We start from the raw sequence: 21,960 nt of genomic DNA, 5'->3' as shown, positions 1-21,960 counted from the left end.
CAAACCAGTGCAAACTCTAGCTACGACGCTTTTGCCTCTCGAATCGGCCTCCACTCGCGTCGAATCTATTCAAAATCAGAGTTACGACATCAAAATATGCTAAGGGAACGAAGCCTAAGCAAAAATAATCAATTTATAGCATAAATCCCGAAATTATCAAAACCCGACCCCCGGGCGCACGTCTCGAAATTCGATAATTTTTATAATAATAGATTCCTTATCTCCCCACGAGTTCATACATATCAAAACTTCTAAAATCCGACCTCAAATGGTCCTTCAAATCCTCAATCAAAGGTCTAAGTTTCCAAGACCTAGTTTCCCCAAACTTTGATCCTTAAATTCAATTAATTACAAGCCTAATCCGTGAAATAATACCATAGAAACGAGTTTTAGGTCCAAAATCCTTACCTTAATGAAGTTTCCTTGAAATTCTCCTTCAAAATCGTCCAAAAAGCTCCAAAGCCGACTTAAAAATGGTAAAATAGCTCAAAAATCGCGAAGGAAACAATTTATACCTTCTGACCCAGGCATTTTCACATCTGCGGTCAATCTACCGCATTTCCCATACTGCTTCTGTGATCAAGACCACTGCATCTGCGGTCCTCACTTAAGTTCCCATTTTTCGCATCTGCGCCATCGCAGGTGCGGTCCTCCTAACCGTTTCTGTGGTTTCTGCCTCCCTAGCTCCTTTCCGTTCTGCGGATCCCTTCCTCGCATCAACGACATCGTACCTGCGGTCCCCAACCACAGGTGCGGAAATACCAGAAGCAGAAAAATCTGCAGCTTCGTCAAACATTCCGAACTCTCTGTCAACCATCCGAAATCACCCTGAGGCCCCCGAGACCTCAACCAAAAGCACCAACATATCCCAAAACCTTATTCAAACTTATACCAATCTTCAAAACACCTCAGACAACACCGAATCAACCAAAACACATCGGATTCTAGCCTAAGTTTCTAAAATCTTCTGAATTCCGCTTTTGATTAAAAACCCAACCAAACCAAGTCCGAATGACCTGAAATTTTGCACCTACATCCCAAATCACCTCCTGAAGCTATCCGAACCATCAGAACTTACATCCGAGCCGTCTAACACATAAGTCAATGTTCGGTTGACTTTTCCAACTTAAGCTTCCTCAAAAGAGATTAAGTGTCTCAAACCTTACCAAATCCTTTCCTAACCCAAGCCAACCAACCCGATCACATATAGAACCAATAGACAAGCAATAAGAAGCAGAAATAGGGGAAACGGAGTGCCAACTTATAAGACGACTGGTCGGGTCGTCACATCCTCCCCAACTTTAACAAACGTTTGTCCTCAAACGAGTCAAAAAACATACCTGAAGCCTCAAACAAGTGAGGATATCTGCTCCGCATCTCCCTCTCGGTCTCCAAAGTAGCCTCCTCTACGGGCCGACCTCTCCACTGCACTTTCACTGAAGCTATATCCTTTGACCTTAAATTTCGATCCTGATGCTCCAAAATAGCTGCTGGCTCCACATCATAAGTCAAATCACCATCCAACTGAACTGTGCTGAAATCCAGAACATGAGACAGATCCCCAATATACTTCCGGAGCATGGAAACATGAGATACCGGATGCACACTCGACAAGCTGGGTGGCAAAACAAGCTCATAAGCCACCTCCCCATTCCTCCGAAGCACCTCAAAAGGCCCAATGAACCGAGGACTCAATTTACCTTTTTTCCCAAATCTCATAACACCCTTCATGGGTGAAACCTTCAACAAAACCTTTTCACCAACCATGTAGGACACATCTCAAACCTTCTTGTCAACATAACTCTTTTGTCTCGACTGCACTATACGAAGCCTCTCCTGAATCACCTTCACCTTTTTTAAAGCATCTTGCACCAAGTCTGCACCCGGTGTAAGTTATGTTTGGATAGGTTATGTTGGGATTAGTTATGTTGCGATTGTTATTTATTCACTATTTGGTATGTTGTATTAAGAATGACAATTGTATAATTTATAAGAAGAAGGTATAAGTTATATCGATGCTAATTACCCCACCCTCTATAAGGTATAAGTTATCCCGGTATTAAAATTAATACCGGGATAACTTATACCTGGTTTGCTAACCAAATAGAGGATTAAGGTGGTATTAAATTTTATACCACACATATACCTTCTTTTATCTCATACCAAATGACCCCTAAGTGGTTTTAAGGATACGTAATTTCACCTAACACTAGTTGATAAATGTGATGATTAATAGTAAAAATTAACAGCAAGGTAAAGCAAACCAATATTGAAATACAATTCAGCCCTCGAGCTAGGTCGCCCTTGAACCGAGTGAGAATAGAGTTATAAAATAAACTGATAAACAAGAGAGTATAAGATAAAAAGAGTATTGTATTGCTTTGATATGCGAGAATCAGATGGTTACAAATAATTGGAACCCCCTTATATAGTAGAGGAATTCCTCTTATGGTACAATTCTAATTACAGAAGGAAATCCCATGATTAGCTAGACAATCGTTCTTGATTTGATCTATTTTGAGATTTCCGCCATGATTCTCGACCAGTCACGGATATCTCGCATTTCCATTATTATGCTATCTTCAGTCTTTCTCGATGTCTATCCTGTTTGGTATCGATCTCGACAGGTACTTCGAATCCCGAACTCAATACCTTATCCTTATGTCTAGGTCTGATATACTACGGGGCCGATCTTCGATCTATCCCTCTAGTCTCGGTTAATCAATAAAATTGGGTGGGCCCAGTTTTAAGCGTATACAGATAGTCCCCTCGGTTTTTGGAGTATAATGACAAGAAACGAATTAAGTCTTTGATTTTTACCCTGATTTGTCATGACATCATCACCTTGATGTCAGTGTCAAAGGTGACCTAAACATCCCGTCAGTACAGTTCTCTAAGCATTTAATGTTTTTCAGTCGATGGTCGGCCACCACTGGCACTGAACCGCCATCTCTAACCTATAAATGCATCTTTCTTCATCCTTCAAACTTTACCTTCAACTCTTTCTCACTCTAACTTTCTCAGTTCTTCACCTTCCTCAGATCTTCGTGTTTCTAATTCCTGGGATCTTTACTCATTTTATTGCAAAACACTAAGCATTTCTCTCCATCTTCAACTTTCCTTCATCCATTACATGGCCAAAACTTCCAAAGCTGTTCCTCAAAAGGAAAAGGCTTCCTCATCAAGGCCCGATGGCGAGGAAGCTGCGGCAGAGCCACACCCTGAAGAATTCTTTCCCCCGCTATGCGTCATCGAGTCTGATTTTAAGGTCGAAAAGACTTCCTCGGTGCCAGGCCGATGCGAGCCGATCTCAAGGTACATATGGTCGATCCCCGATAAACTCATTTCCCAAGTTAAAAAGGATAGCAAGTGGGGTAATAATCATGTAGTGGTACCCACTCTTGAATAATCGATTACCACCCATGTGGAGGGGTTCTTAAGTGTTTACACCTACTCTTTCATGCTGGGTCCTATAGATCCAATTATCGTGGACTTCTGCAAGAAGTACGAGGTCATCCTCGGTCAAATTTATCCTTCTTTTTGGAAGATGTATACTTTTTGATCGAAAGCATAATTCGGAAGATTTTGGAAGCTTCGGCTTGAATCCGATGTATTTTGGGTGATTCGATGTTGTTTGAGGTGTTTTAAAGATTGGTACAAGTTTGAATGGTGGTATGTTACTTGTTTGTGCCTTTGGTTGAGGTCCTGGGGCCCTCGGGGTGATTCTGGATGGGTGACGGAAGAATTTGGAATGGAGTTTTGCAGCTGAAGCATTTGGTTTCTGCCATAACCGCACCTGCGGTTGGGAGGCCGCAGGTGCGATGATCGTAGAAGCGGAAGGAAGCCGTAGATGCGGCCAAGAGGAAGTTCTTCAGGAACCACAGAAGCAGTGAAGTGGGCGCACCTGCGATAGCGCAGGTGCGAGTTTTAACCGTAGATGCGGAAATGAGCAATTTAATGAAAACCACAGATGTAGTGGATTTGGTCATAGAAGAGATAAAACAAAAGCAGGAAATGGACCGCAGGTGCGAAAATGCATGGGTCAGAAAGTATAAAGGTTCGCTTCGCGATTTTGAGTAAGTTTTCACCATATTTCATTCGAGAGAAAGCTTTGGATAACTAATTGAAGAGGGCATTCAAGAGGGTTTCATGAAGGTAAGATTTTTGGACCCTAAACTTGTTTCTATGATGAATTTTAACATTTGTAAGCTTGAAATCCATGGAAAATCAGTAGCATAAAAAATGGTTAATTAGGGCTTGAGATTAAGAGATCTTTGAGTGGGGATTTGAGGAGTCATTTGAGGTCCGATTTTGATGTTCTTGATATGTATAGACTCGTGGGAGGATGAGAATTATATTGATGTGATTTTTGTCGGATTCTGAAACGTGGACCCGGGGGCCGGATTTGAGAAATTTCGGGATTTTTGATGTAAATGGGATATTTTCAAGTGGGTTTTGCTCCCTTCGCATAGTTTAATGGTTATGTTCTGATTGTGGCTAGATTTGGAGCATCTAGAAGTCGATTTGTGAGGGAAAAGGCATCACGGGCTAGAGTTTGGACCGGATCAAGGTGAGTAAGGATTGTAAATGATGTCCTGAGGGTTTAAAACCTCGGATTGCACATTGTTCTGCTATATTGAGGTGACACACACCCTAGATGACGAGCGTGGGGTCGTGCACTATTGCGTATTGTGACTTAGTTTGTCCCAAATGACTATTTTACCTCGTATTTTACTGAAAACTAATTGCAATCACCATATTTTGGGCTGAATGCCATATTTGGGCTTCGTGCCAACTATTTGATCCCTTAGGGAATATTTATTGATATATCCTCACTATTTTGACTTTATACTTGAACTCAGTCATGTTATATTCTACTGTTTTTCATAACTCAGCCATGTTTACTCTGCTTTAACACTTAAATAATATTTTGGGATGAGCACTATGTTTTACTATTGCCGAGTGGCTATAAGGTTCTGACTAAGTAAGGCCGAGGGCCTATGTTGTGAGGAAACACTGAGTATGATTATGAGGCTGAGGGCTTGAGATTTATATGCCAATAGATGGCTTGTTAATATGAGGCGGAGGACATAGTGATGATGCCACAGGATGGCTTGATATTGCGCTTGGGCCGTAAGGGGCCCCTCCAGGAGTCTGCACATCTCCAATAAGCGCGGGTACCCATTGTGATGTGAGATATAGCCCGAGAGGCTAGTATTGTTGACATTGTGACCGAGGGGCAATCCTTTATGTGCTTATCTGTCTTATTTGTCTGTCATTTACCTGCTTAATTGTTAAAAAGGCATTTTATGAAGTTTGAACTGAATTAAAATGACTTTACACATTATCACTGCGTCATTGTTTTTACTGGCTTTTACTGCTTCCATATAGCCTATAATGCGCCTTACGTGATTTCTTGCTTTCAGTCTTTATTTATTATTACTCACTGAGTCGGAGTACTCACTTTACTCCCTGCACCCCGTGTGCAGATTCAGGCGTTGCTGATCCTGCCAGCGAGGGTTGAGAGCTCCCGGTAGATTTCGGAGTTCACGAGGTAGCTGCTTGGCGTCCGCAGTCCCTTGCTTCTCCCCCTTTATCTCATTTCTTCCTCTTTCTCAGTTATTCTGTAATAGTTTAGTAGACATTTCAGACTTGTAGTGTATAGATAGATGCTCATGACTAGTGATACCCCGATATCGGGCTGTGTTGGGTTTTACTTTCGCAAACTGTAATGTTTACTGCTTACTTTTGGATTATTTACTACATTTTAGACTAAATTCTTATTGTTTAATTGCTTAAAACTGAAATGGGAAAGTGTCGGCTGGCCTTGTCTTTATGAGAGGCGTCATCACGATCGGGTTCTGGTTTAGGGTTGTGACAAGTTGGTATCAGACCCTAGGTTACATAGCTATCATGAGTCATGACTAGGTTTAGTAGAGTCTCGTGGATCGGTATGGAGACGTCTGTATTTATTTTTGAGAGGCTGCAGAACCCTTAGGAAAAGCTTCATATTCTTGAAATTCTTATCGTGCGCCTTGATTCAGCTTGAAATGTAACTCTTTGAATTCTTTCCACGCGTTCGTATGCGCACATGAGCACTCGGTATTAGATATGCATCAATGGTTTATGATTCCCTGATCGAGGGGCGAGATGTGATCTCTGTGGGTGGATGTTGGACTAGTCTGGAGGACTTGAGGCCAGGTCTTTGCCTATAGCTGGAGCACTAATGCATTGATTGTGTGGGCATGTGCTTTTGGATTTGTATTGCTGATAGTGTCCCTATTAGTGGGAGTGATGAATGGATAGTTGTGTGATGAGTAGGACGTGACTGCGAGATGTATTCCTGCGATTTGGAAGTGACAAGAAGGGTCTACTGGAGGATAGAAGAACTATTAGGTGCTTGATTTTCATCTTGATTTGAGGTATAGCCCCACGTTATGGGTGTGTGAAGAATCTTTTCATGTTTTCTAGTTAGGGAGTGAAGAAGATTTCACGTTGTGTTATGAGTTTAGACTCGGGAAGATTAAGCGACTACGTAATGTTTATGATGGTAGAAGGTATAAAGAAATGTTAGTTGAGGTGAAACAAGTGGGTTATCTCATGCGGAGTGTTCTGAAGTTGTGTGATCCTTATGTGGTCTGATGGAAGATCTCTTCTACCAGTGAAATGTATGTGATGCAACTTGAAATTTGGGTCGCCTAAGAGAGTGAGTTTAACTGTTTTGAGAGGAATACGAGATTTGTAGAAGATTTAAATATATTAGATGGTCTGTGTTTCATGAGCTTGTGAAAGATTAAGTTTAATCTCACTATGGTATTATGGTAGTAACAACATATATGCATTACAAGTTATTGTGTGTGTTTTAATATATGGCTTCGAGCCAAGTGGGGGAGCCTGCTGCTGATTAGTTGGTTGCACGGTTATGTGCTATGTTGGTTACAGTTTGAGGCGTGCGGTTGAATCCGTTATGGCTTATAGAGATTGATACCGATGATGGCTCGAGTAAAGGAAATTTCAACAAAGGCTATGCTATGCTTTATGGGTGTACGAGAGTCAAGGAATGACTTGAGTTGTTATTGATAAAGGATGCTCGGTGCATAGGGCAGAGAGTTGCTTGGTTGCATTAAGGTGAGGTTGCGTTCTGCTGTGTTGGAGTGCTAATGAGGCACATGTTGCTCGATTCATTTGGTCAGGCTAATTGTAGTTGAGTAGAGTGGATGACTCTCGAGAACGGTTCTAATGTGTTCCAGATTTTACATGTAATAATTGGAGATTTTCAAGTTGTATTTTTTTGGCTAGAAACTGAGGTTTGCATTAGAGGTTGTCAAGACTTGTGGCACTTCTATATCAACTATGGGATTCTTTTTATTAGCATCAAGAAGGTGAAGGTAATGGATTTAGATTCACAGGAAGTCTCTTCAGAGTAAAGTATTTCGAATATGGTGCTTTTAGGACGTTTAAGAGAGTATTCAGCGGCTTATGAGCCTTAATCGGTATGGTTTTATGCTTGGGTCTCATGTAGTGAGTCTGGATTGAGGAATAGTGGTGTTATAGCAAAAACAAGTATCAAGTTGAAGGTAAATCAGAAGGAAACTCAGATAGATGGGATAGCGTGGTAGTAGGCCGGATCGGTGTGGTAAGGATATGATTAGTTCTTTGGATGCTTATGAGGTAATGAGTTTATCCAGGTGTTTCGTGGCAATGCTCTTGGGTTTTAGTGTCCTGCGTAGCTTGGTTGAGTTAGAAGGATTCAGTCCTGATGGCTTAGTTTTGTGCAAATGAAATTCGAAGAGTTATTGATGGCTTTCTGCCACAGTTTGGAGGTATATGTTTTCTTCTGGCATGAGGAGCATGGCATGTGTAGTGATTTTCTTCTAGATGGGGTCAATGTAAAGTTCTTGGCTAGTTGAGTATGTAGCTTCTTGTGGCCCGGAAGGGGTATGAAGTTCTCGTGTGTATCCTAGGATAATATGGTATGTGCGATATGTTGCATAGCATCGAGATTTGCATGTGTGAGGTCACGGTTCAGTTCTGAAAGGAAGGTCACAAATTCTTAGGCATCCTAATCTTCAAATGATTAGGGAAATGATATTCAGATGATTAGGGAAATGATATTACTAACTGGTATGGCTGGATGAGAGTATTCATTTTCAAAAAAAAAGGGCAAGTGTTTGAGTTGATGATACTTCACTAGCATTGTAGACATGTGATTTTTGACCCTCCCCAAGATTTCTTATATTTTAGCATGTAAATATTTAATTTAGGCCTAATATAGCTATTTCAACTAATTTTTACTCTTTTACTTTATTTTATTACAAGAAAATGAAAATTACAAAAAAAAAAAAAAGAGTTTCATTAATGTTTTGTAGTCATTTTTAATCTTGAAAAATACCAAAAAGAAAACAGTTTCATTTATGGTTTATCTTTAATAGTTTATTTTAATTAATTATGAGTAGTCTTACATTTTTTTAAAATGCTTTATACTATTTTAAATAAGGAAAACTTAGGCCCTTAGTAAACGAAATCCAAATCTTCTAAGTAGCAAGACAATTTTAGCTCAATTTTGGCCAAGATTTGGCCCAATTCGGATCTAGCCCATAAGCCCAATACCACTAACCTAACCCTAAAATCCTAATAAAATTAGACACCCTAAGACTTGGAGAGATCGGCCGTTGGACTAAGAGAACAACCCCCATGAAGAGCTTCTTCTTCAATCCTTGAACCACCCTAGGCCGCCGGATACCCCACTGTCACCTAGCCTCACAACCACTCAACTGTGAAATTGGGAACAAAGCACGCACACACACTGGAAAAAGGAGAATGGAAAAAAACATAAAGGGGATACAGTAGAGGAGGGAACGGACAGAGAAAGAGAGGAAAACTCATCCTCTCTATTGAAACACTTCTTCCTTTTAACTCTATTTCAAACAATTTTTTTTACAGCATCTTAATTTTTCTGACCATTAGAGTACAAGCGCAAAATCTTCTTTCATGAACCTAGCCTAACTATGTAGTAAATACCAAATAACCAGCCCCCACCGCCGCTGCCCTCCTCCAAACGATCAGTCACTCCGTCCTTGAACAAGCAATGCCACGAGCTCATCTTTAAATCACTGTCCCTCTCGCCGCGAGAACCAGCTGAAAACAACTTCAAAATAGTATGAAAATCCAGCTCAAATCAGCCCCGCTGCAACCCCAAAAACGCATCAAACTTCACTTCCGTTCAGCTCTTTGAGCTTCGTTGTTCTTCGGGTCAAGTAGAGTTCTAATTGTCGGCGAGATTGAAGTCTCTCCGCTGAAGTTCGGCCATTCAGACGCCTGTCGAGGTCATGTTCACGATCTTGCTGCTCATGTGCTTCAAAGCAGTCTAAGCATTTGAATTTCAAATTCAATTAAAGGTCCATCCTTAACCTGATCTCTTAGCCTAAGTAGTTTCAGTCTTGACTATATTCCAAATCTTGTTTTAATTAATCTCTGTGGCTATTTTGTTTGCCATAATTCATTAGTTGAACTAGTACAGATGTTGAATAGTTTTGTCTAATATGATCCTAAATTCTTGAATGCAAATTTGAAATGGGATATATGCTGTTGATTGTTGAAATATGGACCATTATCACGTTAGTTTTATTTTTCATCGTATTTCGGATTTAATAACTCACTATTTCTAGGTTTCCATAAGTTAGCTTCTGCTTATTTGTTTCAATTTTAATATAAGATAAAATTGAGTTAGATCACAACAACTCATTTGGATTTGAGTGTTAAGGTTGATTAGAGTATATTCCAAATAAAATGAGCATGAAATAGAATTTTGTTTATTTTAGTTTTATTTCTATTTTTTTCATTATCCGCTAACAATATGTTTAGGCCGTTGTCACTCGGGTAGTCAAATCTTAGGTTTTCTTTATTTCATTTGTATTTGAGGCGAGAGGTTGTTTCTTTTAGTTTATTATCCGGGGAATGCCCCGTGAAATTTGTATATATTTTATTCGGGGTATGCCCCGAAGTATTTGTATTTGGAGGCCGAAAGTAGAACTCGTAGTATTTTTATTTTTATTTTTATTTTCATTTTTCTTTTATTAGGTGGGAACGACCTCGAGCTTCATTTGTGCTTATTTTTCTTTTCTGTGTTTATTTTTACCTCAAGTTGAATATTTTAAAAGCCGATTAGATCGAGTACGCAACCGTGACTTTCACGGGACTTGGAGAGTGCCTAACACATTCTTCCCGAGTCAAATGAACCCCCTGACCCGAATCTCTGGTGTAGACTTAGTTTTGGAGTCCAAAGTGTTTAAAAAGGAAAAATCATTTTGATAAAACGGTGACCTGACACACCGAAATCAAATGCCAGGTGGTGACTCTAAGTTATATCCTTTTGAACACTATTTTTGTCACTTTCAAAATTAAAAAACCCTTTTCGAGCTTTACAAAATCCTTTTATTATTTTTAAGAGAGTTAGTGAAGTTTTGTTTAAAAAAGGGATGTGACAAGTATTGCGACACTCTCTTGATGGATCGGCCGCTGATATTCGAGTGTGCCTAGTGGCACAAAAGAATTATAAGAGTACCTCTCGTGGAATGATTGGGTGTTTGAGGTGTGTGGCATATTCAAACGGAGGAATTTGGATCGGATATAGAGATTCGTGTGCTATATGGAGTTAGAGACTGGGAGTTCTCATGTACAGGTTATGTTGTGGTTGTGGGTCGCGTGTATCGGTACTGTATAGTGACTATCGGGGTTTGGAGACCCCAATGGATTTTTTGCTGCTTGGTATGTTAGATTTTGATGTAATATTGGGTATAGACTGGTTGTCTTCGTGTCGTATTATTCTGGACTATTGCGCTAAGGCGGCAATGTTGGCTATGCCGTGAGTGCCACGGATTGAGTGACGAGGTTCGACGGATTAAATTCCCAGTAGGGTGGTGTCATTTTTGAAGACCCAGCGGATGGCTGGGAAGGGTTGTCTTTCCTATATGGCCTTTGTGATGGATGCCAGTGCAGAGGCTCCTACCATTGATTTAGTTCCGGTGATGAGGGGTTTTTTTCGGATGTGTTTCCTGCTGCCGGGCATGTCGCCGGACAGGGTTGTTGATTTTGGTAGGGATTTGGTGCTAGGCACCGTATCATATGGCACCGACGGAGTTAGATTAATTGAAGGAGTTCTTTAGGAACTCCTTGATGAGGGGTTCATTGGTAGACCAATAGGGATGTGTGTTCTGCATCGAGACGGCTTTGTTGACTTCAAGTCGCTATTGGCGAGGGATGTGTTGATTTGGTTGTTACTGAGCTATTAGTGTTCTGAGGTGAGATATGAGTCACTTTTCTGTGTTGTGAGGCGTTATGATTTGTTGGTTATAGACACATGTGGTGTGGTTCCATTGAGGTTTCATAGTGGGAGTCGAGCAGGAAGAGTACTAGGTATTGCTCGGCGGATGGCATATCGGTTATGTCCTTTCAGGCTTGTGTAATGTTATGTCAATTGCTTCGTGGTGGTTATGATGATTGCTTTGGTTTTAGACATCATATTGCGCATGGTTGTCGATTTTGAGCATAGTGACTTGAGGTGTTTATGTGAACCAGTGTTTGGATGAGGTTGCGCATTGGAGCGAAGCTATATGGAGGTATGATCTTGCGGGTTAGATTCGTGTGTTCTATTTTTATGATATGTGACGGGTTCTCAGCATTGTGTGTGGTGGTACTGGTGAGATTGCGGTACAGGTCTTTCAATTGAGTCATTTTCATAATATGAGTTTGTTCGGATTGTTGCTTGGTGCGTGGATTGCGTAGGTTGTGGCTTTAATATGTATTGAGGTGTCATGTCACCAGAGTAGCTATGTTGGATTAGATGAGATCATTGGGATCTTTCATAAATACAAGAAAATTCGATTTCAGCATGTTGGAAGAATAATATCAAGGTTCGGCTCAGAAATTTGCCATTGTCTTTGCCAAAAGAGAAGTGGCTTCATGAATGGTTGATCTGAGAAATGGTTATGGCTTACTGCATGTTTCATTTATTATTGGCAGTATATGAAAGTGTTGGAATGAAACTTTAGTTGATAAGAGGTTTTCTATCGGTATTTGGTTGTTGTGTGCAGCTACTGTGATTAGACGTTATCGCTACAAGTGTTTGAATTATGTGGTGTATCATGTAATTGCACCTGAGGTTACATGTATGGGTTACTACCGCTTGTTCGGGCTTATTCAGAGTATAGATATGAGATTCTAATCTTGTGGATGATTTCAGAAGTGGAAATGTGGTTCTAAGGTTTATGGGCTAGGTTGAATTGTGAATATTTCAGTTACATTGTGTTATCGGACCTATGTGAGATAGGGTGACATGGGATCACCCCCAGATATGTGCACGGTAAGGTTACACAACGATTTGATGGTTTTCAGAACAACTCTAAGCACGTTCGAGGATGAACGTATGTTTAAGTGGGGGAGGATGTAACGACCCGACCGGTCGTTTTGAGATTTTGCACTTTGCTCACCAGTTCTCGGGCTTGACTAGCCCCGTGTGAATTTCAGGGTAATCAGAATGAATTTGGAATAACAGTTCTAAATTTGAAGCATGAAATTTGAAAGGGTTGACCAAGATTTGACTTGTTAGTATATGATCTTGGATCGGAATTTTTATGATTTGGCTAGCTTCGTTAGGTGATTTGGGACTTAGGAGCGAGATCGGAATGTATTTTTGGAGGTCCGCGAAAGGTTTAGGCTTGAATTGGCGAAATTGAGATTTTGACGTTTTCCAGTTGATAGGTGAGATTTTGATATAGGGGTCGGAATGAAATTTCAGAAGTTGCAGTAGTTCTGTGGTGGCATTTGGGATGTGTGTGCAAAATTTCAGGTCATTCGGACGTGATTTGGTATACTTTTTGATCGAAAGCGTAATTCGGAAGATTTTGGAAGCGTCGACTTGAATCCGATGTATTTTGGGTGACTTGTTATTGTTTGAGGTGTTTTGAAGATTGGTACAAGTTTGAATGGTGGTATGTGACTAGTTTGTGCCTTTGCTTGAGGTCTCGGAGTCCTCGGGGTGATTCCGGATGGGTGACGGAAGAATTTGAAATGGAGTTTTGCAGCTGAAGCATTTGGTTTCTGTCATAACCGCACATGTGATTGGGAGGACCTAGGTGCGACGATCGCTGAAGTGGAATGAAGTCGCAGATGCGGCCAAGAGGAAGTTCTTTAGGAACCGCAGAAGCGGTGATATGGGCGCACCTGTGATAGCGCAGGTGCAAGTTTTTAACCGCAGATGCGGAAATGGGAAATTTAATGAAACCACGGATGCGGTGGATTTAGTCGCAGAAGTGATACCGCAGAAGCGGGAAATGGACCGCAGGTGCGAAAATGCCTGGGTCAGAAAGTATAAAAGGTTCCCTTTGCGATTTTGAGTAGGTTTTCACCATATTTCATTCGGGAGAAAGCTTTGGAGAGCTAATTGAAGAAGGAATTCAAGAGGGTTTCATGGAGGTAAGATTTTTGGACCCTAAACTTGTTTCTATGATGAATCTTAACATTTGTAAGCTTGAAATCCATGGAAAATTAGTAGAAAAAAAAATGGTTAATTAGGGCTTGAGATTAAGAGACCTTTGAGCGGGGATTTGAGGGGCCATTTGAGATCCGATTTTGATTTTCTTGATATGTATAGACTCGTGGGAGGATGAGGATTATATTGATGTGATTTTTTCCGGATTCCGAGACATGGGCCTGAGGGCCGGGTTTGAGCAATTTCGGGATTTTTGATGTAAATGGGATATTTTCGAGTGAGCTTTGTTCCCTTAGCATATTTTAATGGTTATGTTCTGATTGTCGCTAGATTTGGAGCATCTAGAGATCGATTCGTGAGGGCAAAGGCATCGCGAGCTAGAGTTTGGACCGGATCGATGTGAGTAATGATTGTAAATGATGTCCTGAGGGTATGAAACCCAGATTGCACATCGTTGTGCTATATTGAGGTGACGCACGTGCTAGATGACAAGCGTGGGGTTGTGCACTGTTGGAGATTGTGACTTAGTCCGTCCCAAATGACTATTTTACCGCGTATTTGACTTAAAACTAATTGTTATCATCATGTTTTGGGCTGAATGCCATATTTGGGCTTCGTGCCAACTATTTGAACCCTTAAGGGATTTTTATTGATATTTCCTCACCATTTTGACTTTATACTTGAACTCAGTCATGCTATATTCTACTATTTTTCAAAACTCAACCATGTTTACTCTGTTTTAACACTTAAATGATATTTTGGGCTGAACACTATGTTTTACTGTTGCCCGAGTGGCTGTGAGATTCTGACCGAGCAAGGCCGAGGGCCTATGTTGTGAGGAAATACTGAGTATGATTATGAGGCCGAGGGCCTAAGATTTATACGCCACGAGATGGCTTGTTGATATGAGACGGAGGGCCTGTTGATGATGCCACAAGATGACTTGATATTGTGCTTGGGCCGTAAGGGGCCCTTCCAGGAGCCTGCACACCTCCAGTAAGCGCGGATACCCATTGTGATGTGAGATATAGCCCGAGAGGCTGGTATTGTTGACATTGTGCCCGAGAGGCAATCCTTTATGTGCTTATCTGTCTTATTTGTCTGTCATTTACCTGCTTAATTGTTAAAAAGGCATTTCATGAATTTTGAACTGAATTAAAATGACTTTACACATTATCACTGCGTCACTGTTTTTACTGGCTTTTACTGCTTCCATATAGCCTATAATGTGCCTTACGTGATTTTTTGCTTTCAGTCTTTATTTATGATTATTACTCACTGAGCCGGAGTATTCACTTTACTCCCCGCACCCCGTGTGCCGATTCAGGCATTGCTGATCCTGCCAGCGAGGGTTGAGAGCTCCCGGTAGATTTCGGAGTTTACGAGGTAGCTGCTTGGCGTCTGCAGTCCCGTGCTTTTCCCCCTTTATCTCATTTCTTCCTCTTTCTCAGTTATTCTGTAATAGCTTAGTTGACATTTCAGACTTGTAGTGTATCGATAGATGCTCATGACTAGTGACATTCCGGTATCAGGCTGTGTTGGGTTTTACTTCCACAAATTGTAATGTTCATTGCTTACTTTTGGATTATTTACTACGTTTAGACTTAATTCTTATTGTTTAATTGCTTAAAACTGAAATGGGAAAGTATCGGCTGGACTTGTCTTCATGAGAGGTGCCATCACGATCGAGTCCGGGTTTAGGGTCGTGACAATGACTCCTCACTGTAACACACGAATCTGCCTCTACTTGTTGCAGTGTCATACTTAGGGTGTGTTTGGTATGAAGGAAAACATTTTTCGGAAAATATTTTTCAATTTTCCCATTTTGGTTGACTTAAATGTTTTGGAAAACATTTTCCTTATGAACTGAAAATGTTTTCCTTATCAAGAGAAGGGAAAACATTTTCCAAAACTCCTTCTCAACCTTCCCCACTCTCACCAACCCACCCACCCCTCTCCAAAAAAAGTTTTTTTTTTCCGTTACCACCTACCCTACTATCCCTCCACCCCCACCCCCCATCCCCGCAAAAAAATATTTTTTCTACCTTAATTTTTTTTTTTTTGCAATTTCAAATTTCTGTTTTTTCGTTTTTCTGCACCACCCACCTCCAATCCCCAGCCTCGCCCCCTCCACTCGCACAATTTTTTTTTTAACTTGTTTTTGGTAATTTAAATTTCTGTTTTTTTTCGTTTTACTGCCCCTCCCCCCCCCCCCCCCCTCCCCGAAAAAAATATTTTTTAAATATATTTTTCAGTTTTAATTTTATTATTTATTGGTTTAGGTTCAAAATTTTACAAGTTCCAAAATTATGAGTTTGGAGGTTTATGTGTTTGGAAGTTTACGGGTTTAGAAATTATAAAGTTTACGAGTTCGAAATTCCGCGGTTTTGAAAGTTTAGCGGTTCGAAAGTTTATAAAATTTGTGAGTCCGGAAGGTTGTTGATTTGAAAGTTTATGGCTTCATGTTTATTATATCTAAATTATTTATGAATACTCTTAAGAAGTCATTTTTTTTAGTTTGCATACCAAATATCGAAAAATGAATAAGATTACTACATATTTTCTAAAAAAACATTTTCTTGAAAAATATTTTCCTCGGAAAATATTTTCCGTTATACCAAACACACCCTTAGTTTCTTGTATTTTCATCCCGTATTACATAGTTTAGTTCAATTTACAGGGTCGACTTATCACTTGTTGAAGATAAGTCGGCATTAGTTTTATTTCATGCAAGTTTGATTTCATTATATTTTGTAAGACTTATTTGGCGTTTTATTTATAAAATTAACCACTAAGGTCTATGTTTAGTGGTCTTTGATTTAAAAAAATGTTTTGGAAGTCTAAATTTGTTATTCACTCTGTCCAATTTATGTGATTCTTTTCGCTTTTCTAGATTTAAGTTTCTTAATTTTGATCATATATTTGGACTTAGAATCTTTAAGTTATTCGAAAGAAAATTTACATAATTGAAAAATATCTAATTAGATGTACAATAAGTGATAATAGTTAATAATTCAAAATATTTAAAAGGCAAATGACAATATTGCAATCAAAGAACAAATTGTTTGACTCTCAAAATCTGAACACCAACATATAAATCAGCCGATTTGCACAAATAGTACACTTCAATGCCACTATTGATTTTTTGCTCTCGCTTAACAAGTATTACACTTATTTACCTCGTAGATAATACTTTTAATTTTTAACCTTAAAAATTAAGACCATTTATTTTCAATGTCAATAAAGTGTAATTCCCTGTTATAAATCGCTGTTTTGTTTTTACATTGAAAAGGCAACAGGAATATTGGGCCCTCTCTAAGGTCAAAAGTTATAGTACCAAATGAACAAAGAGGGCCCAAAATTTTATGTTGCTTTATCAGAATTTGACCCCTCAAAGTTTGCAATAAATGCAACTTAGCCCTGCCAACCAACTCTGTCCAAAAATCATAGACCTTCCCCCTAACAATCTTAATTAAGAAACGGTCCCAAAGTCGACCATAGTAGTAGCTGTATAACACCAAATTAGGGTTATTAATTAGGACGGTGAACAAAAATTATAATAGCATTTTTAAAGAAAATAAATAAGAATTTCTTCTACGATAATCAACAGAGACGGATGCAGGATTACCGCTAAGGGGTTCAAAAAAGAAAAAAAGTAAAAAGGTTGTAACTAATGGGAATAGAACCAATGACTTTACAAAAGTTTTGAACTCCCTTGACCAACACGCTATGCTTTTGGACTGTGTTAGAGGGATTCAAATTACAATATATAAAGGTAAAAAATAGATTTTATCTTATATGTATGATGTAATTTTTTCGGCGAAGAGGGTTCGGGTGAACACCCTTCCGTCCCCCTAAATCCGACCCTGATAGTCGGACAACAGTAGCGGAGCCACATGTAAGCAAGGAGAATCAATAGAATTTCATTCATCCGAAAGTTACATCATAAATTGGTTAAAAGCAAATTGATTTCGTATATATATAAATTTTTGAATCCCTTCGAAATAAATAAATAAAAATTATTAGTGCAGTACAACAACAACAACAACAACGACCCAGTATAATCCCACAAGTGGGGTCTGGGAAGGGTAATATGTACGCAGACCTTACCCCTACCCCGAAGGGTAGAGAGACTGTTTCCAGGAGACCCTCGACTCAAAAAAAGCAACAGGAGCCGATATATTAGTACCATAAAAATGCATAATAAAATAACAGCAATATAAGAGATATGAAATACAGAATACGAAATACGAAATAGATGGCTGGTATAGTAAAACTAGCAGGTAAAGCCCTGTATCAATAGACGACCAATGACATTCTTAATCTAACTCCTAACTGACTAGTCTCACTCTATTGCGCTGTATAAATATTCACAAGTTTCCCCTTAGTGCAATGTGGTTAAAAAAAAATACTCCACTAGATATTGCATTCCTACATCACTACAAGTAACATAGGAATTAGTGGCAAATAAATTCTATCATAAAAAATAAAAATAAAAATCCATTGTTAATTCTACTTAGTTACGCGAATATCAATTTTTTATTAGTAATAGGTTATTTAGCGATAAATCAGCGATGAATTTCATAGCTAGTTTATTTATTTTTTTATAGTCTTTTTGAATCTTTTTATTGGATTTTGTGGAATGGATAATCTTCAAGAATTTCGGCCAATATAATTAACAAATTTAATTATCTATATGTGAATGAATAACTTATTCTTCCCTTAGGGACATGTCATACATCCGTTGTCTACCTATTACTTATGGTTTCGATGGAAAATTTAAAATTTATTAACTTTAAATTCTGACTTCGTCTTCAACGCTGACACAACAAAAATACCTGTCCAGGAAATAGATAGCTAACTACTTGAGAAAGAGATTTAAATTAATTTTGAGTCTTTTAACTTCTAACTAAAATTATACTAATATGACACTTCAATTATTTTCTCTGTCTCAATTTGCTTGTCCTATTCAGAATCAGTGAGATTATATTAATAGAAATATAAATACTTGACAATCGACAAACAGACAGAGATAGAGGAACAAAAGATAAATTGCATTGAGAAAAATAAAAGTAAGGATAAAACATTATTCTAGTTCAATAATTGTCTTTGGAACATCTTTCTTTATTTTTTTAAAAATTTTATAATATATATAGGAGGCACGAAAAATAGGGGAGGGAATTACAAAGTGAAGAATTAAATCCTCATCAATAAGGTAAACGTTCGGATAACCAATTAACTGCATCACTAAGATTTTCTAGTCTTTGGAACATCTTTCATGCTTTATCAAAATATTATAAAGATAAAAAAACTTTGTTAAATAAAAGAAATGACATACAGAGTCGAAGCTAGAATTTGAAGCTTATGGATTCAGAATTCTAATTTTTCTAAATTATTGGTTCTAAATTGATAATAAGATAAAGTTCAGATAGCCAACTAACTGCATTACTAAGATTTTCTTGTCTTTGCAACATTTTATGTCTGTAGAAGTCTTTATCAAAATACTATAAATATCCAAAAACTTCGTTAAATAAGAGAATGACAAACATGCGGAATCAGAATTTGAAACTTATGGGTTCGGATTTTTTTTTATCTTATTGAATTCTAAATTGATCGTTTGTACATATTACGTGAATTTTTTAAAATAAATACAACGTTTGAATAAAAGCTACTGACTGCCGAACCTGTTTTTTGGCACTCTAGATCCGCCCGTGATGACAAATATCTTGAAAGCTTCCTTATCCATAAGAAATTTGTTGTCATAGAAATATAGAATGAAGATTAAATTTGTGCAGCTGATAATAAAAATAATTAAGCCATTAACCAGATGAAATTAATTATCCATTGGATTTCATGCAATAATGTCATTGTCCTTATAATCTTTCTCAAAATGAACAGGCAGAACCCTGTTAGGATCGAAAAATTAGGTGTTATGCGGAAGCTAGCAAAGCAAACCTTCAACGACGATAAATCAGACAACAAAAGAGAAATCTACCAAAAGAGACACAAACATTTAACGTGGTCCGGTCAACTGACCTATGTCCACGACGGAGATGAACAATCCACTATATAAAAAAAGAGTACATAATATCGAGAGAATAACCTCACGAAGAGGCAAACACAAGTGACACACTAACACTTGTCTCGTAAAATTCTCCCCCTAAACACGACTCTCAAGCCCCCTATGGCTACATTGTGTATGCTACTGAATGAGAATGACGGATCTTCAATTTATAGAAGTCCAAACCTTTTCCTACAAGAAAAAGGACTAGCCAAGTATAGGAGAATTATAATTTTCTTCTACAAAAAGGAAAACCCAGTTAAGGTAATTATATTGTCATTTCCTTCAACAAATAGGAAAATCAAATATGGTAAGAAAATTATGGCAAACACCTAACAAACCCAGTCTTGTGTGATCACAATATTTTAGTAAATCTTCTACAAGTAGAATTAATTACTAAATTATGTACAAACACTAAATTGAATGTGAAAAGTTATCACAAGAAGCAATTCTTGATTTAGACTTTGAAAAGTTCCAATTAAATAAGCACATAATAATTTAGAGTAGGAGTTACATGTTAGAATCCATCAATATTCTAAGTGTCTAATCCACTTGTAGCCCACTATTAGTTTTTCTTGAGGAAGAGAGACACAATGCTAAGTAGCAAATATTCTGGTGCTACGTCCTCTTTTTGGTCAAAACAATACGTGCTAGTGAGTTTTCAGATTGGTAATTGAAAAATAATCAGTATTTTTAAATTTATTAAAAAATAACTACTATTTTGATGCAATACAGAAAGTTCCATCATAATATACCGGAGATTGGAGCATATCTATATGAATTTTCAGCATATTATGTTGGAACTCCAGCATATGAAAAAGTCCAGCATAATATACCGGATATTAGAGCATCTGTGTATGAACTTTCAGCATATTATGTTGGAGTTCCAGCATAATATACTGGAGATTGGAGCACTTGCGTATGAATTTCCAGCATATTATGTTGGAGCTCCAGCACACGGAAAATTCTAGCATAATATACTCGAGATTGGAGTACAAACACACGGAAAGTTCCAACATAATATACTCGAGATTGGAGCACCTGTGTATGGACTTCCAGCATATTATATTGGAACTCCAGCACACAGAAAGTTCCAACATAATATACTGGAGATTGAAGCAACTGTGTATGGACTTCCAGCGTATTATGTTTGAACTTCAACATATTATGGAATTCCAACATAACATGCTAGAAGTTCACATGTAAAAAATTCGAACTCCAGCATATTATGCTAGAATATTTTCGGATTTTGAACAGTTATTTTTGTTCAGATTTATCTTTTACATGAAAATGGCTAAATTTTGATTACTTTTGAAACTATGGCTATTTTTCAATTACCACTTGTAAATCTAGTTATTTTTGAATTTCTCCCTTCTTTTTGTATAAAGCTACCAGCAGGCCCGGGCGGAGCCAGAGACAAATGGGATTCATCCAAACCCCATTTGTCAAAAAATTACATTATATATATTAGGCCAATTTTTTCCCCATATATATATATATATAGTAAACGTTAAATCACCTTGATTTTTTGTATGTTTACTTCTTTATATTTTGAACCCTTGAAATATGACTCTGCAAAGATATCAGATTAAAAAGATAGATAAAACTGTAAATCATGATTAATTGATTATATCCTACTAATAACTACATATTATATGTTTTATTTGTATGGTGTAAATATTAGATGCGGATAATTTTTTACCATTCCGGACCCTCTCTGCCAACATGTGATAGTACTACAACATAATCTATTATACAGATCCATATATTGACCATTCATCCCACTAGCCAACCCTTATGCATTTATGAATCAAATTAAAGATCCAACAATATTCAACATGGAGCAGCAAATTTTGAACTGACTGAATCAACAATAAAAATGAGGGCAAAACGACTTGACAGGTTATTGCCTATAGTGGTGTTTAATTAAGGTCCACACGTATTTAAAAGTGTTGCTTAGAAGTCAATAAAGTGAGCGTAAAGTACAAATATAATAGAGACAAAAGATACTAGTACGTGAATTTTTTCTATTTTTTATGACTCGATTGACAAAGTTATATATCGTAGTGGTAGGAGGTAACAGATATATGTGGAATAGTCGAAGTGTACAAGTTGGTTCGAACACTTGTACTGATAGAGATAATAAGTACTTAGCGGAATAGCTTGCCTGGACACTTGTACTGCTGATGGTCAAGCGTTGGACTAATGGTCAATAAAGTGTGCGCAGAGTTCAAATTACAATAAAAACAAAAGATATTAGCGGGTGATTTCTTTCTATTTTTTATGCTTTGATTGGCAAAGTTATATAATGGTGGAAGGTAGCAAGTATCGAGTGAAATAATCTAAGTGCACAAGCTAGTTGAACATTTGTACAAGCATAAGTAATAAGTACCTTGTGAAATAGTTGGTC

Source organism: Nicotiana tabacum, chromosome 9 (assembly GCF_000715075.1).
Source record: "Nicotiana tabacum cultivar K326 chromosome 9, ASM71507v2, whole genome shotgun sequence".
Lineage (NCBI taxonomy): Eukaryota > Viridiplantae > Streptophyta > Magnoliopsida > Solanales > Solanaceae > Nicotiana > Nicotiana tabacum.
The sequence above is the reverse complement of the archived record's forward strand: the minus strand, read 5'-3'. Positions refer to the sequence as shown.